Source organism: Myotis daubentonii, chromosome 12 (assembly GCF_963259705.1).
Source record: "Myotis daubentonii chromosome 12, mMyoDau2.1, whole genome shotgun sequence".
NCBI lineage: Eukaryota > Metazoa > Chordata > Mammalia > Chiroptera > Vespertilionidae > Myotis > Myotis daubentonii.
This window is the reverse complement of record NC_081851.1, coordinates 65,029,497-65,046,516: the sequence shown is the minus strand read 5'-3', so window position 1 is coordinate 65,046,516 and position 17,020 is coordinate 65,029,497.

Below are 17,020 nucleotides of genomic sequence, written 5' to 3'. Positions count from 1 at the left end.
AAAAACACCACAAATTGTCAACACCATCTACTGTGCTGTTAATGTTAAATAAAGTCAAGGATTTTTAGGCATGAAATATTTAATAAAACTCATTAATATGGATTTATTGCAATTTAGATTTATGAGCTTACTCGTAAAACATCTATCAAAAACAAGAAAGAAAATAGTCATTACTGCAAAGCTTCAATTGTTACACATAAAAGTGTCTTAATAATTTACTTAAAAGGCAAAATATCACAATTTTAAAAAATAGTTTAATGACTGCCCGGCTGGTATGTGGTTCAGTGGTTGATCCTTGACCTATGAACTAGGAGGTCACTGATTCTGGTCAGGGCACATGCCTGGGTTGTGGGCTCCATCCCCACTGTGGGTCGTCTAGGAGGCAGCCATCAATGATTCTCATTTTAAGTTTAATGACTTTTGTTTTGTTTTGTTAATCCTCTGCTGAGGATATTTTTCCATTTTTTTTTTTTTTTTTTTTTTTTAGAAAGAGTGTAAGGGAGGGGGAGAGACGACAGAGCGACGTTGATTGTCTCCTGCATGCACCTTGACCAGGGCCAGGGATGAGTCTGCACCGTAGGTACGTGCCCCAGACCAGAATCAAACCTGGGACCCTTCAGTTCGCAGGCCAACATCTATCCAATGAGCCAAACTAGGTAGGGCAAAATAGTTTAATGACTTTCATTGATGTTGTGGAACTGAAGATAACATCTGGGGAAGATATAAAACCCTATTACAGGTGTTCATGAAAATGATTCCTATGAAAATGGGTGGGAGGCAGTTCCCTTTATACTTGATGACTGCCATCTTAGCCCAATCGTGCTTTTTCCGATTTGGAATCTGCAGCATTCTCGTGTGGTCTCCATTCTGACCTTGGTACCAAAGGGCCAGTACTTGAAACTGAGCCAGAAGTCACCCACGCGCATGTCTTGTTGGTTGGTATCTCCCAGCCTCACATAGTCCATGAGCTGCTCAGCATAGTCCCTCATCTTGTCCGTATGCGCCATCACCCCACAATGCTTTTCTGTCGCACTAGTCCTGTAAGCAAATTCCAAAACAGGTGGATGCGGAACTCGTGACCTGGGGAATTTGTGGCCAGGGCGATGGCAGCAGCCTGTTCCCTGCTTCTCCCCAACCCTGTGAGGCCAGAACTGAAAACTCAAGGGGAAACTCGGTTTTTCATTTGAATATACTATGACACATTTTAGACTTATAAAAAGGTATGCAGATTAATGCACTCGGAAACTGTGTCAAGGAATAAACAGCTTAAGAAGTAGAGCATTACTAGTAGTATTTACTTTGTGATCACATTTTCTTTCCCCAAATAAAACTGATTTTCCTAAATTTGGTGTTTTTCATTTCCGTGCACTTTGTTATAATTTTATTATTTATGTATATATTCTCAAGCAATATATGTAGTGTTTTTTATGTTTTAAATTTGTATGTCAATGGGATCTTCCTGTATATTTTCTTCTGCATCTTGCTTCATCTGTGGGCATACAGGTAGCTGTAAATTTATTCATTTCCACTGCTGTAGAGCATTTCTTTGAATGAATATATCATGTGTTATTTATTCACTCTCCAGTGGATGTGTTAGCATAGATAGCTGTTACAAAGGAGGGGAGCAGAGGAAATCAGGCATTATTAGGCATAATCACTTAAGGACCAGAAGCCGGTTGGCTTCTTCAGGAAGTTACAGCTTCACACACTCCCCAGGGAACCAGGAGCTTGTTCCTCCCAGGTCACTGGGGGAAGAGAGAAAACAATACAGGGGGAGGTAAGCCAATGTGCAGTAGGAACCTAGAAGGCCACCATGGAGGTATGTCAGTCTAACCTGGGAAAAGGATTAGATTGGATAAGAGACATAACCCGGAAAGATCTAGGAAATAGATTGGTTAAGGGGTGGCCCATCAGAGGCCTGGGAAATTGGTCCATTTGAAAAGGGTGCCAGGTCCTTCCCAAGCCTAATCAACCTAACAAAGAGCTTTCTCTTTTCCTGGGAAGCCAGTTGCCATGTTATGAGGACACTCAGAAGTGCTGTGGAGAAGGTAGGTGTATATGTTGAAGAATTGAGGCTTCCTGCCAACAGCCGTGGGATGGAGCCATCTTTGAAACAGATCCCTCTGCCCCAGTCAAGCCTTTATACAACTGCAGCCCCGGCCAACAGCTTGATTGCAACCTCATGAAAGACCCTGAGCCAGACTACTCAGGTGCCATTCTTTGGAAGGAGCATTGGCAAACAGCACACATAAGCAGCTTCTCAGGCTAATGGTTGAAAGGATGGAGGATGTTTATGCTGAAGAAAAGAAGACTGAGAATGGAAGAGGGCAGACAAGCTCCTTTCAGCTGTCAGAATGATTAAAATATGGAAACGGAAACAGACTATAATGCTCAAGGCAAAAAAAAGTAATGGGTATAAGCTACAGAACGTGAGCTCATGCTGGGGTAACTACAGCCAAAATTGTGTAAGTTTCTGTAAGAAGCAGGCAGAGGCTAGATAATCACCTGCAATGTTTGACGTTTTGGACTGAGCAGTACCATCATCAACTTTTGCCACTGTCCTATTAAAGTCCTTTAGAACATTGTTTTTCCTGTTCCAGGACACAGTTGAAGATTATGCATTATATTTAATTTAAATATCTTTTTAGTTTCCTTTTTTAAAAAAAGAGGGTAGATGTGTAGCCAGACTACCCAGGTTCCAATCTAGGTCTTATCACTTAACTGGGAGAACTTTGGCAAGTTACTTAGCTTCTGATTCTCAGTTTCTTCAACTATAAAATGAAAATAATAGAAGTAGTAGCTACTTCATAGGATTGAAATGATTAAATGTTAATATATGTATATGTATGCATGTGTGTATATGAACACAAGTATGTAGGTTCTGTTCATAGAGCTCAGGAGCAACAAGTGCACCTAACCCTGGATGTGGTTTCTAAATCTCATTTATTATTGAAAAGAACAGAGACTTGTTGAAGAAATGGTTGATTCCAGGACAGGGGCAGGGAAAATACAAGAAGAGCCTGGAGCATCTTTTTGTGTCAGAATCACAGGAACCTATTTGAAGGAGCTCTCATTGACGAAATCTGTAACAATTTGAACATCAAAATAAATAATGGAAACAAAGGAATATAACCCATTGAGTAAATAACAGGACCACAATGAGAGAGACAGATGGAGGAGAGAGGAGAGAGAGAGAGAGAGTGCCCACGAGCATGAAAGAGTTTTTAAGGTAGAAAGTCATGAAGAAATGATGAAATTAGAAAATTATTTGGTAACCATCATAGTAATAATTATGGATGCTAAAACTAGTGGGTGAAAGTTTGAAGAACAACAGTAACAAGATACCTATTAAGTACAAAAGATAAACTGATAACTTGGCAGAGACACCTGGCCAATACCACCTTAACCAATGTCAAACATAGTATCACAATAATGGGAGAAACCAAAATTATATGTCTCCTGAAGCATCACTTCTGTGGTATTTTTTAAAGGTTTTTTAATTGATTTTTTTAAAATATATTTTTTAATTGATTTTTTACAGAGAGGAAGGCAGAGAGATAGTTAGAAACATCGATGAGAGAGAAACATCGATCAGCTGCCTCCTGCACATCTCCTACTGGGGATATGCCCGCAACCCAGGTACATGCCCTTGACCGGAATCGAACCTGGGACTTTTCAGTCCGCAGGCCGACGCTCTACCCACTGAGCCAAACCGGTTTCGGCTAATTGATTTTTTTTAAAGAGAAGAAGGGAGAGGGAGAGATAGAAATAAATGTTTTCAAAGGAAAAAACATTAATCACCTGCCTCCTGCACCCACCCTCCCCCTTACTGGGGATCAAGCTTGAAACCTGGGCATATGCCCTGACAGGAAATCAAACGGGTGACCTTTTGGTGCATGGTACAGTGCTCAGTCACACTGGCTGTGTTTCTGTGGTATTTTTGGCAAAGAATACTTTCATTGTGGTGATAGTTTCATGGGTGAATGCATATGTGCAAATTTATCAAATTGTATACATTAGATATATGCAGTTTTTTAAATATCAATAAGGTGGAAAAAATTTTAAATTTAAACATATGTAAAAGAGCTTAGAATGTGCCTGACACATAATAAGGAATATATGTGTGTTTGCTGTTACCATAAGGATATACGAGAAGCCTACATGACGTGAAGATATAAGAAGGTGAAGGTAAAGAACATGAAGGTAAGTGACATGTTCCTGAGATGACCCAAGTCCCAGGAATCCCTGGACTCGTGATAGTTCACTTTAGTGTATAATGTAGCCTGGATTTTTTTTTTTTAACTCGGAAAAAATCTAAAAGCATATGATTTTTAAGTGGAAAGTAAAAAAATAGCATTTTATTTGGAAAGAATGGAAAGATTTTGTAGGCAGATCAGAAGCACACCATCTGGTTAACTCAAGAGAAATTCAAAGAGCTTAGATTTCACATTTTTATCAGCCATGCATGGTTTAAGATAGATCTCCCTAAGCTAAAAATATCAAATCATATTTGTTCTGCTATTTATGAGTTAGTTGAAAATGCCAGTCAACTGCAGTGCTAAAGACCCCATTTATCTTATCTAAGAACCAGAGTCCATTATGGTTTATATTTCTCAAGTTCAAATGTTCAATGGTGTGCAAAACAAATTCATCATATGAGAAATAGGCAAAGTTGACACAGTAGTAGTATCTCTAAAATTAAATTTTAATTCTTTAAATATGAGATTCTTATTTTTAAACTAGAGGCCTGGTGCATGGATTCGTGCTCTGCTGGCGTCCCTCGGCCTGGCCTGCGCCCTCTCACAATCGGGGACCCCTTGGGGGATGTCAGACTGCTGGTTTCGGCCCAATTTCCGCAGGCCAGTCCCAGAGACCCCACCGGTGCATGAATTTATGCACCAGGACTCTAGTATGCATATAAGATCTTTGGTTAATCTCTTCCCCTTCCTCCCTCCTCCCCTCTTCCCTCTGAGATTCATCAGTCTGTTCCATGTTTCCATGCCTGTGCCTTGAGCATCTGCCCCCTGGTGGTCAGTGTGCATCATAGCTGCCAGTTGGACAGTCAGACACTTTGCATATTAGCCATTTATATATAGAGATGATTCTTAACCAGGGACAATATTGCCCCCAGGGGATATTTTGCAAAGTGTGGAGACACTTTTGGTCCTCACTACTGGGAGTTGGGGGAGAGCATGTTACTGGCATCCAGTGATAGAAACCAGGGATGCTGCATAGGCAGCCCCCACAAGAGTGGATTATCTTATCTAAAATGTCAATACTGTCAATGTTGAGAAATCCTGGACTAAATGAAAACATTTTTTAAAATTTCTAGCATGCCGAAACCAGTTTGGCTCAGTGTATAGAGCGTCAGCCTGCGGACTGAGAGGTCCCGGGTTCGATTCCGGTCAAGGGCATGTACCTGGGTTGCGGGCACACCCCTGGTGGGGGATGTGCAAGAGGCAGCTGATCGATGTTTCTCTCTCGTCGATGTTTCTAACTCTCTCTATCTCCCTTCCTCTCTGTGAAAAATCAATAAAATATATTTAAAAAAAATAAAATAAAATAAAATTTCTAGCAGTTAAAGTGCTGCAAGGGGTGGAATAATGCTTCCAATCCTGTCGTCTTTTGTTTTTTGTTTTAATTTTTTAATTGATTTTTTTAGAGAGTGGGAGAGAGAGAGAGAAACATTGATGTGAGAGAGAAACAGTGATCAGTTGCCTCCCCCATGCACTTGGACTACGGATCAAACCTACAACCCAGGCATGTGCCCTGACCAGAAATCGAACCCCAGACCCTTCTGTGCTCAGGAGGATGCTCAACCATCTGAGCCACACCAGCCAGGGCTTCTAGTCCTGTCTTGATATAGAATATTATCATCTAGCCTCAATATATATATTTTTATTAGCACCACGCTCTAACCAACTGAGCTAACCGGCCAGCGGTAATATATATATTTTTAATCAATCAAAAATTTGTTCTGCTCTATGAGTATTTGTATGGTTTTGCCTTCATTTATATATGCACTAAAACTGAACTAGAACTTCATTACTATCTGCCTCATAAGAATTCCACCCTCATCTCAAAATATAGAAAAGGAGAAATTTATATACAAAATTAGAGATAAACTAGGTTACAGAATGAAGCCAATATTCACTAGAGGTTGAATAAAAAAGAGAACCAATTTTAGTGGCTTCTAGCATAATGAAAAATTTTAAAATTTAATAAAGACTATTAGGCAATCTCATTAAAAAGAAAAAATTCAAATGATACTCAAAACACAAATAAGAATTCAGCCCTGCCAGGGTTCACACACTGTGCAAATCTTTAAAGCTGCTCAGGCCATAACTACTTGTCCTGACAAACTGTGGGGATGATAAGTCTCTCCCCATCCTCCTGCTTATTTTGTGCTTGAGGAAAACAATGTTGCAGGAAGTTATCCCTGCTCTGCTCCCCAGGAGCATCATCTTGAAGGTGCACCCATGGCCCCTGTTAAAACGGAGAAGATATGAACTGCTGAGAGCTCCTCTACACCGCTTGGTTGTATTTCTTTCTAGCAAATAATTGTCCACAAAACTTCCATCAGTCTGTGGCATAACCTTGGGTTGTCTGATTGGTTTGAAAATCATGTTTAATGCGTTATGTTCCATGACTACCTCATCTATCTAGAAATCCTGAAGTGAGAAACAAGTGCTAATTGCTTAGAGTGCACAATGGTTAAAGAAAAAACAAAGTATTAATACTCTTTATATTGATATGCTAAAGAAAAAAAGATTATTATATCTAAATTCAATCCAACTTGGTTCTTTGTTTTTATTAGCTGTTTTAAGAAATTAAGTTAGCCTGGCCGGCGTGGCTCAGTGGTTGTGCATTGTTCCTATGAACCAGGAAGTCATGGTTCAATTCCTCATCAGGGCACATGCCTGGGTTGCTGGTTCCATTCCCAGTGGAGGGCATGTAGGAGGTGGCCAATCAATGATTTTCTATCATCATTGATGTTTCTATCTCTCTCCCTCTCCCTTCCCTTCTGATTTAATAAAAAAATAAAGTAAAAAAATTGAGTTAATATTTAGTAAAAAAAGAAAAGAAAAGAAAATTGCCAATCCAGAGGACTTATAATGAAACTACTGACCCAGTGCACAGATTCATGCACATTGAAAGGAAATTAATTAGAAGGTGGCCAGCAGGGATGGGACTGGGCGAGAGGGGCCAGACATGAACTGGAGTCAACCTCCCACAGTCCCTCCCCAGCCAGCCACACCTGGGGTGGCGCCGTGGCTCGAAGGGCATCTGCAGAGTGAGCAGGGTCCCTCCAGCAGGTGGGGTCTCTGGGCCTGGCCTGTGGGGGTCAAGCTGAAACTGGCCCTCTGACATCCCCTGAGGGGGCCTGGAGTGTGAGAGGGCACTCTGCAAAGTTGCTGTTGTACAATGTGTGGAACGCAAATGCAAGTGTGCAGTAAACCAGATTCGGGGCCAACAGTGCCCCAGCAACAACATAACCCAAGGCTGAAGGTGGAATCGCAAGGCCCTGCGAGGACTCTGGCTACCTCAGTCACTGCCAAGTCACTGCAGCTCAGCAGCTCCTGTTTTGAGTGTTTGCCCTCTGGTGGTCAGTATGCATCATAGCTACTGGTCGGATGGACACTTAGCATATTAGCTTTTTTTAAAAAATATATTTTTATTGATTTTTCACAGAGAGGAAGGGGGAGGGATAGTGAGTTAGAAACATCAATGAGAGAGAAACATCGATCAGCTGCCTCCTGCACACTCCCTTACTGGGGATGTGCCTGCAACCAAGGTACATGCCCTTGATGGGAATCAAACCTGGGACCCTTGAGTCTGCAGGCCGACGCTCTATCCACTGAGCCAAACCGGTTAGGACAGCATATTAGCTTTTTATATAAATAGACTAGAGGCCCGGTGCACGAAATTCATGCATGGGTGCGATCCTGAGGCCTAGCTAGCGATCGAAGTGCGAGTGTCTGCATGGATGGGCAGGTCCCAGCTGACCTCTGGGCCCTGGGCAGCACCTGGGCCCTCGCACACAACCCTCTGCCTGAGTCATGGCTCCCAAGTCCCCAGGCAGAGATGCAGTGAGTGCGATTGGACGCCATGGGTCAGGGCTCAGTGTGGGCCTCTGGGATGCCCAGCGGTCCTTCATGGAAGCAGGGTGGGCAGCGCGCGCTCTCCTGGCCAGCCTTGCAGACCTGCTCCTGCTTGAACCCACAGGGAGCCTGACCGGCCCCTGCAGTCCTGGTGGGTGCAGCCTGGCTTACCTGAAAGAGACCATGCGGATGCAGGGCGGGCTCCTTGCAGGCACCCAGCACTTGAGTGCAGGGGCTTCCCTATTGTTTGAGCCCTGGCATTCTGGGGGAGAGTAGCAGGGGGAGTGAGAATGAGCTCAGTGGATACCCCGCATTCTCACTGCACCTCTGTCCCTGTCACCCCCACCCCAGGTAGTTGGCGAGAGGTCAGAGCCCCCTGCCCTGTCCCCACAGGAGGTTGTTCACTGCCACCCACCCCCAGTTCCTGTCGCAGCCTGAGGCCCCAATCAGGTGATCAGGGCCTGCTGGCTGCTGGTTGCCATCTGCAGGACAATTGGTAGGGGTCAGGCCTCCTGCCCAGCTCCCTCAGCTCCTGGGAGTCGGTCAGTGGCCCCGCCCCCTGCTGCCACTGGTGGCCCCCCGCTTGCACCTGCCTTGGCCTGGTGCCGCCTGCTCACCTGTTTCACCATCCTGCTGTAGTCCTGCTCATGGGGGCCAGCAGCGCCTCTACTGCTGCCCACTGCCAGCGCCGTGTAGCTGACACTGCCATGTTCTGCGCCGCCCCCTGGTGGTCAGTACATGTCATAGCGAGTGGTCCAATTCCTGGTTGAGGGGTCAATTTGCATATTAGGCTTTTATTATATAGGATACCACAGCCCCAATGCCATTCTTTCTCCACTCCTCATCCCAGTACTGCTTCTCAAGGGCAACTCATTTATTTTTGTTTTTTAGGTAGTCCTCTTTATAGCTTGGAATAATATCCCTATGTTAATATTTCTTGCTCTATCAATTATAGACATTTACTCCTACCTCTGAAATGTGAGAATTTAACTGCTTAAGCTTTTCTCTCGCTCCTATCCATTTTTGGTAGTTTTTTTTTTTTTTATAAGTTTCTTCCCTTTTTTTAAAAAAAATATATTTTATTGATTTTTCAGAGAGAGGAACGGAGGCAGAGAGAGAGTTAGAAACATCGATGAGAGAGAAACATCGATCAGCCGCCTCCTGCACATCTCCCACTGGGGATGTGCCCGCAACCCAGGTACATGCCCTTGACCGGAATCGAACCTGGGACCCCTCAGTCCGCAGGCCAAAGCTCTATCCACTGAGCCAAACTGGTTTCGGCCCATTTTTGGTAGTTCTATTATCTTTAGTTATTTTATTGGAAGTCTTCATAACTTAAAATTAGATATACTCCTGTTTCTTGTTCTTCAGCTTTATTGTAGCAGCTCTTGTCTCCCCAACATATGGTGAAGCCATTGCCACACCCTCTTTCCCTTCTCCCCTCTCTTCTCCCACCCAGCCTCTGTCGGCTTCACTTTTGCTTTCTGTCTTTTAATTTGATGACATCAAGATTCATGACAGCAGCACTCTGTTCTGTTGCTATAAATAAATAGTCGATGTTTTGTCTATAACTAGTTCTGAACTTTGAATGGCAGTCAGCAACCTTTGCTTTATTATCACTATGTAAATATTAGTGCAGGGACAGTTGCCGCGCCAGGACATTTCTTTCCTGTTTCATGGGTCCACTTTTTGACCCCTCAGCCCCCAAGAGAGAATGCCACTTTCCTTAAATTCCATTAGTTGTTTATAATCAAGACATATTTTAGTTTGCTTCATGTCTGGACTATAGCTCTCTTGTGATTTTTTTTCTTACAAATTCCAATTGCCTTTCTTTTTTCCCTACTGAAAAGAATACGTGCCTCCTTTCTCCATCTCCAGCATGAAATGCAGTCCATTTCCATTGTTGAATACATGCTCCGTGGAGCCCCCTGGCTTTGTCCTGTGGAGAAAGATGGCTTCTAGCCCTGCTGCAGCTTGGCATTCTTCGACACTGGGTTGACTGCTGTGTTCTTGTTTCCCATGTCTTCTTCTTTCTTGATTTTTGCCCTTGTTTTGCTGGCATACATCCAAACATTTTCATCAAAACAAGAGTTCCTTGTTTTCTAATTGAGATCATGTTCTTGACTCTCCTTTCTGGGGGGGAAAAAAAGTGATATGCACCCAAGTGAATTCCTTTTTCTTTTTTTAAATATATATTTTTATTTATTTCAGAGAAGAAGGGAGAAGGAGAGAGAGAGAAACATCAATGATGAGAGAGAATCATTGATTGGCTGCCTCCTACACATCCCCCAATGGGGATGAAGCACACAACCCGAGCAGGTGCCCTTGACTGGAATTGAACCCGGGACCCTTCAGTCCACAGGCCAATGCTCTATCCACAGAGCCAAACCAACTAGAACCCAAGTGAATTTCTTGTACTTATCTTCCAACTTTTTTCTTAGATCCCATGCAAGAAAAGCACCAATATGCTTTTTAAGGTAGTTGTAATGTTAATTCTGTAACTTAGAACAACCATTGGTTCTCTATATGGTGGACTAGTTATCCAAATAAAATGGAGAAACCTACTATGTATTTTATAGCATGTAAGTTGTCAGTTCTTATAGAGATTGAGTTTTAGCCTGATTGATTTTGTCAAATGGTCTTGAACAATATTTTCCAATAACATAGATTGACTCAATGTAAGGGTGTTATAGAAACACTAGGGGCCTGGTGCACGAAATTCGTGCACTGGGTGTGTGTGTGGGGAGGAGGGGAGTGTCCCTCAGCCCAGCCTGCCCCCTCTCACATACTGGGAGCCCTCAGGCGTTGACCCCCATCACCTTCCAATCGCAGGATCGGCCCCTTGCCCAGGCCTGACGCCTCTGACAGAGGCGTCAGGCCTGGGCAGGGGACCCTCATTTCCCCCCATCACTGGTTCTGCCCCCAGCCCAGGCCTGATGCCTCGGTCAGAGGCGTAGACGCCCAACACCCTCCGATCGCCTGATCGGCCCCTTGCCCAGGCCTGACACCTCCACCAGAGGTGTCAGGCTTGGACAGGGGACCCCCATCTCCCCCTGATCACTGGCTCTGGCCCCCGCCCAGGCCTGAGGCTTCTGGCCCAGGAATCATGCCTGGGCAGGGGACCCCCATCTCCCTCTGATCGCTTGCTCCACCCCCCGCCCAAGCCTGACGCCTCTGACCCAGGCTTCAGGCCTGGGCAAGAGGACCATCATATCCCCCCAATCCCCGGCTCCGCCCCCCACCCAGGCCTGATGCCTCGGCCAGAGGAGTTGACCCTCATCACCCTCCGATCACCAATCACCGGATCGGCCCCTTGACCAGGCCTGAGGCCTCTGGCAGAGGTGTCAGGCCTGGGCAGGGGACCCCCAGCTCCCCGCGGTTGCAGGCTCTGCCCCTGCCCAGGCCTAACACCTCTGGCCTAGGCATCTGGCCCGGGCAGCAGGGACCCGCAGCTGCAGCGGCCCCGCGATCGTGGGCTTCGCTTTAGGCCCAGGCAAGGGGCCCCTAGCTCCCGGGACTGCCAGCTTCGACCCTGTCCAGCTCCCATCGCTGGCTCCACCCCTACTTCCTGCTATCACTGGCCAGGGCGGCAAAGGCGTCTGATTCTCCGATCATGGCTGGGGGGCAGGGCAAAGCGGCTCTTAGCTCCCCCCTGGGTTTCTGATCACTGTCAGTGGCAGGGGGCTTCTTCCTGCTTTCCCTTTCGCCTCCCTGCATTGTACCTACATATGCAAATTAACCGCCATCTTGTTGGCAGTTAACTGCCAATCTTAGTTGGCAGTTAATTTGCATATAGCCCTGATTAGCCAATGAAAAGGATATCGTCGTACGCCAATTACTATTTTTCTCTTTTATTAGATAGGATTGTAGCTATGTAAAGAAAATACCTGCCCTAGCTGCTTCTGCTCAGTGGATAGAGCGTTGGCCTATGGAGTGAAGGGTCCCAGGTTTGATCCCGGTCAAGGGCACATGCCTGGGTTGTGGGCTCGATCCCCAGTAGGGGGCGTGCAGGAGGCAGCAGATCAATGATGCTCTCTCATTATTAATGTTTCTATCTCTCCCTTTCTTTTCCTCTCTGAAATCAATAAAATATATTTTAAAAATATACAACTAAATAAATGTATTTTTTAAAAAAAGAGAAAATACCTAACTTATAACCAAAATTTTTATTTTTAAATAATGGACATGAGATAAACTGTTATTTAGCCTGAAGAATTTAAGCATATTTTAATGTTGCAAATGTTTTTGTTTTTAATTGATTTCAGAGAGGAAGGGAGAGGGAGAGATAAAAACATCAATGATGGTAATCATTGATTGGCTGCCTCCTGCACTGTCCCATACTTGGAGTCGAGCTCATATCCCGGAATATGCCCTGACTGGGAATCAAATCGTGACGTCCTGGTTCATAGGTCAACATTCAACCACTGAGTCACGCCGGCTGTGCTGTTGCAAATGTTTTAAAAATACTGTTTCTTGCCCAATCAGTTTGGTTTAGTGGATGGAGCATCAGCCTGCAGACCAAAGGTTCGTGGGTTTGATTCCAGTCAAGCGCACATACCTTGGTTGCAGGCTCCTCCCCGGCCCCAGTCCTGGTCAGGGCTTGTGCAGAAGGCAACCAATTAATGTGTTTCTCTAACTTTGACGTTTCTCTCTGTCTTTCCCTCTCTCTTCCACTCTCCCTAAAAATCAATGGAAAAATATCCTTGGGTGAAGATTACCAAAAACAAACAAAAAACTGTTTCTTAGAATATTGATTTTTAAAAATAAATGTAACTTAGAATAGGCTGGATTTGGGAGCCTGGGACTAAAGGCATATAAAGTTTGTGGCTTTTGAAAGGCATCTATAATCCCAGGAATCTTTTTTTTTAAATATATTTTTATTGATTTCAGAGAGGAAGGGAGAGGGAGAGAGAGATAGAAACATCAATGATGAGAGAGGATCATTGATTGGATGCCTCCTGCACTTCCCCCACTGGGGATGGATCCCACAATCCAGGCATGTGCCCTTGACTGGAATCAAAGCTTGGACCTTTCAGTCAACAGGCCTACACTCTACCCACTGAGCCAAACCAGCTAGGGCTGCTTTTTTGTTTGTTTCTGTTCTGCTTGGTTTTTGTTTTTGTTTTTTTTAGATTTAATTGAGTATAGATAGGTATTTATTGCCATTTTAATGTTCATATTTTTTTATCTTTTCTTCTTCTTCTTCCTTCTTCCTTCTTCCTTCCTCCCTCCCTCCCTTCCTCCCTTCCTCCCTTCCTTCCTTCCTTCCTTCCTTCCTTCCTTCCTTCCTTCCTTCCTTCCTTCCTTTTCTTCTTCCTCCTCCTCCTCCTCCTCCTCCTCCTCCTCCTCCTCCTCCTCCTCCTCCTCCTCCTCCTTCTTCTTCTTCTTCTTCTTCTTCTTCTTCTTCTTCTTCTTCTTCTTCCTTTCTTTTGTCTTTCTTCTTCTTTTTCCCTTTAACATTTCTTGTAATACTGGTTTGGTGGTGATGCACTCCTTCAGTTTTTGCTTTTCTCAAAAGTTCTTTATCTGTCCTTCCATACTAAATGATAGTTTTACTGGGTCAAGTAATCTTGGTTGTAGGTCCTTGCTTTGTATCATTTTGAATATTTCTTACCAATCCTTTCTGGCCTGCCAAGTTTCTGTAGAGAAATCAACTGACGGTTTTATGGGAGCTGCCTTGTAGGTAACTAACTGCTTTTCTCTTGCTGCTTTTAAGATTCTCTTTTTGTCTTTAACCTTTGGGACACAGCCAATCGATGTGTCTCTCTCACATTGTTGTTTCTCCCTCTCCCTACGTTCCTTCCACTCTCTCTGAAAAGCAATGGAAAAAATATCCTGAGGTGAGGATAAAAAAAAATCCAGCTCTTCAGAAATTGATTCACACTCTGGCTGGTGTGGCTCAATTGGTTGGGTGTCACACCTCCTTCCACACACCAAAAAGTTGCCAGTTTGACTCCTGGTCAGGGCACATGCCTGGTTGCAGGCCCAATCCCCAGTAGGGGGCATCCAGGAGGCAGCCAATGGATGTTTTGCGCTCTCATCAGTGTTTCTCTTTCTCTCTTCCTGGTTTGTCCTCTCTCTCAAAAAATCTGTTTGTTTTTTTTTAAATCTTTAAAAGAAAGAAACTGGGTCACAAATGTAAAAATTTAGCTCCAGAGGGGAAGTTATGCCACATGCTGAGAAACTTGGAATAAAGCAGCAAAGCCAGAGGACTACTGAATATGTACTCTACATATCTTATTAGCCTGGGGTTAGGGTTGGAATCTCAATGAAAGGGCAGGTGCCAGGAGCAAGGGGGAGGGGAAGTCAAGTCTGTTGATTGCATCAGCCAGGGTTCAGTGCAGGAAACAGAAAGCATTGGAAGTGTTTTGAGCCTGAAGGGATTTGTTGTACGTATTTTTGTGCTTAGAAAATCTTTGAAAGGGTTGAAGGATCAGGGTCTAGGCTGGGACTTCAGGAATGAGTCCTAGAACAATGCAGAATTGACTCACCAGGAGAATGCCATCAGAGACCACTACCAGGAATGACTGAGTGCAAGACCACATTATCATTGTAACTGGACATCAATGAGTTTGCGCTGTCTGTCACTACTTGAGCCAATTAAGCAGAGACGGAGTTGAATCATATATGAGCATTTATTCCAATACTGCTGGCAGTATGGGAGAGCAGCAGGTCATCCACAAAGATCTGCTCTGTAGCCCACACCTAAACCAGCTTCTTATATAGGATAGGACAAAGATTACAATGGGAAGTATAGATACAGGCATGGGGGAGTAGGAGGCTGGGGTGGGACTGTTTTGGGCAGCAAGGTTATCAATCTTTCCATGATAATAAGCAGTTCTGGGATGAGATTGGATCGCATTCCAAGGCTGACTCCCAGGTCCCGGGGTCATACAACTTCTAGCCAGGTTAGAATGGCCTTTCTTTAACCAGAACAAGGCAATCACAATTAACAGAGCATGAGTATATTTTCAATAACTATAGCTAGTTCCCAATATTCATTGCCCCTAACACCATGATGCCTTCCAGGGTTCAAGAATCGAACATGGTTTCTGTTGCCACAGTAACTGTGTTATAGGCAGCAGGAACAGCACCAAGTGTTAGACTGGTGGGGTTCAACTGAACCTGGGTTCAGCAACCCCGGTACATGAGTTCTGGCTAGGAAAGAAGAATTCAGAGCCAAGACTCAAAGCTATAAGAGAACATTTATTTGGAAAATCATAGAGGTGGAAGAAGTAATATGTAAAAGAAATGGGCTTAGGAAACAAATAATAGAGACAGAGGAAGGGCCATAGGAGCTTGGAAGTGAGGAAGGTAAGGGTAATGTGCTTGGGGGGCTTGAGGGGCTTGGGGGACGGAGAAGGGGAAGGGAAAGGCAAAGGGAAAGGGAAAAGCATGGGTGTGCCCACTGGAGGGAGAGTGCACTGGCTCCTCCTCCTGAGGGTTCTAAGGGTAGAGATTTTAGGGGAGGTCCCAGCGAAGATCTAATTGTAATATTCAGCAGTTTTCCAGGTGTGTCCTTTCAGGGTCTAGGGTTCCATTGATTGATTGGTCAGCTCCAGGGCAGGGGGTCATTATTCAATGTAGCTGGTCCTGAGGTCAGCCTTGGTGTTACTTGTCTGGTTTTGCTGCTTTTCTGGGCTTGGAGCTGAAATACAACTGAAGCTTTGATGTTATCTCTCTGAAGGAAAGGTCAGAGGACCAGTAATATGTAGAGGAGGAAAGGTCACCCTGGGGGTGAGGTCCCACTCTACAATTGTCCTTTGCTAGTACCCAGGGCTTTCCACCCTGGTGACCTTCTGTACCTGGCCCTAATGTCAGCTAGTGGCTAGATGCTGTGCAGGGGTACTGAATTCAGGAGCAAACATTTTTCTATGATGTTTACAATCACTATAGTTTTTTTTTTTTTTTTTTATATTTTATTGATTTTTTTACAGAGAGGAAGGGAGAGAGATAGAGAGTCAGAAACATCGATGAGAGAGAAACATCGATCAGCTGCCTCCTGCACATCTCCTACTGGGGATATGCCCGCAACCCAGGTACATGCCCTTGACCGGAATCGAACCTGGGACCTTTCAGTCCGCAGGCCGACGCTCTATCCACTGAGCCAAACCGGTCTCGGCAATCACTATAGTTTTGATTTACTTTTAACTGTTAGTGCCTTATTGCTCCAATTTTTCTCTTTTCAGAAAACTGATTTTGTGAATAGGTAATATATTCCTAATCTTGTACACATGCCATGTCACAAGTCTTCAGGCATATCCATTGGATATCCCCAGATGTGGAATTGCTGGTATGTAAAAAAGGACATGGACTGGCCAGCGTGGTTCAGTGGTTGAGCACCGACCTATGAACCAGGAGGTCATGGTTCCATTCCCTGTCAGGATGCATGCCCGGGTTGTGGGCAACATCCCCAGTAGAGGGCATGCAGGAGGCAGTCAATCAGTGATTCTCTCTCATCATTGATGTTTCTATCTTTCTCTCCCTCTCCCTTCCTCTCTGAAATCAATAAAAACACATACCAAAAAAAACCCAACAAAAACATGGGCTAGAAATGATGAGGAAGACCCAGAGGCATTCAGACACTCTGCAGAGTAAGTCACCCTAATGTGCTTCGATTTGAGTCACTCTGTGGTGGACCCTAGGACCTTGTGAAAACCAGGTTTCATTTGCTTGCTTGTCCCTTAAGTTTCCATCCAATTTACTAAGATAAACTTTTCCTTTAAAATTAAAGTAAAATTTCCTTTTGTAGGACAGTTTAGCGATATCTATCAAAATAAACAATGCATGTTCACTTCACCCAGCAATTCCGCTAGAATCGCCATAATATCTAGCAATAGTATCTGGTTGAAAAACATTATGGCCCTAACCTGTTTGGTTCAGTGGATAGAGGGTTGGCCTGCAGAATGAAGGCTCCA